This window comes from Chinchilla lanigera, unplaced genomic scaffold, assembly GCF_000276665.1.
Source record: "Chinchilla lanigera isolate Chin_1 unplaced genomic scaffold, ChiLan1.0 scaffold00085, whole genome shotgun sequence".
Lineage (NCBI taxonomy): Eukaryota > Metazoa > Chordata > Mammalia > Rodentia > Chinchillidae > Chinchilla > Chinchilla lanigera.
The window spans coordinates 892,202-893,256 of NW_004955486.1; the positions used below are offsets into that span (position 1 = coordinate 892,202).

A 1,055-nucleotide genomic window follows, 5' to 3' on the forward strand; every position below is an offset into this window, starting at 1 on the left:
AAAAAGAAAAAAAGAACTCATGACTTTACACTTGCTGGGCAGGCAAAGTACCACTGAGCTAAATCCCCAGCCCCTTACTCTTACTTTTCTGTGTTTCTTCTACTTCCATATGCATTTTAAGATTGCTTTTTATACACAGGTGAAAAATGTTGATATTTTCATTGGTATTCCATTAAATCTATATATCCAATTTGGATTGTGGACATTTTGACCATATTACTTCTTCCTATAAAGCAAAAAATATATTTGCTGTCAGTTAGGAGCTCCTGCCCTTCAGTTAGCCGTTGTTCTCTGATGAGTATCCATTCTCTGAAAAGTTTCTGTTTCCCTAGAACCTTCTTCATACCATATGTAAATTAGGTGAAACCTAGGGTTACCTCTTGATCAATCGTGTACCTTCAGCTTGCTCCTAATAGATGCAAAGAAGGTGAAACTTAGTGTAACTTTCTGTCCATTGAAATGGCAACAAGTGCTCTGCTTCTGTACTTCCTGCTTGTTTACAAACCTATAAAAACCCTGCACACTAAGGATTTAGGACCTGCCCATTGGGGAGTGATTCTATTCAGGACTATGAGCAAGCTGTACACTTGCCTCCAAACCTCGGATGCAACTCGCTTCTTGTTTTGCTCTGCTGTAACACCTGCTATGAGCTGTAGATTTGCTGTAACATTTGGTTCCATGACCAGGAAGCCAACCATGCTGACCACTTAGGTCAACCAGTTGAAGCCCATGTGGAAGGAGCACAGATTCCTGCAGTACCCTAATAGGAAGGTGCACCCTCAGAGATTTCTCAGAGTCCACTTGGAGGACTGGACATAAACTCCTTTGCTTGCCACTTGCAGTTCTTCAGACCTAGAAGTGGGGAGGATACTTGTCTGGTCTTGTTTTTTCCCTGGATAAAGTAAGACCCTTGTGGGTATACCAAGTCAGTTCAGTCTCACTCAATTCAAGTGAAGGAGGGTCTGATCACCCCTTGTTAGTCAGGATTCCCAGGAAGGGAATGTTTAACCTCTGAAAGTCTGTTGTATGAATGAATGAATGAATGAATGAATGAA

General features: G+C 41.4%; 1 pseudogene; it reads right to left on the bottom strand.

Moving 5' to 3' along the window:
• LOC102017129 overlaps window positions 1-698 on the bottom strand; it is a 45,811-nt pseudogene extending 45,113 nt beyond the window's left edge.
• Between the last annotated feature and the right edge of the window lie 357 nt (window positions 699-1,055).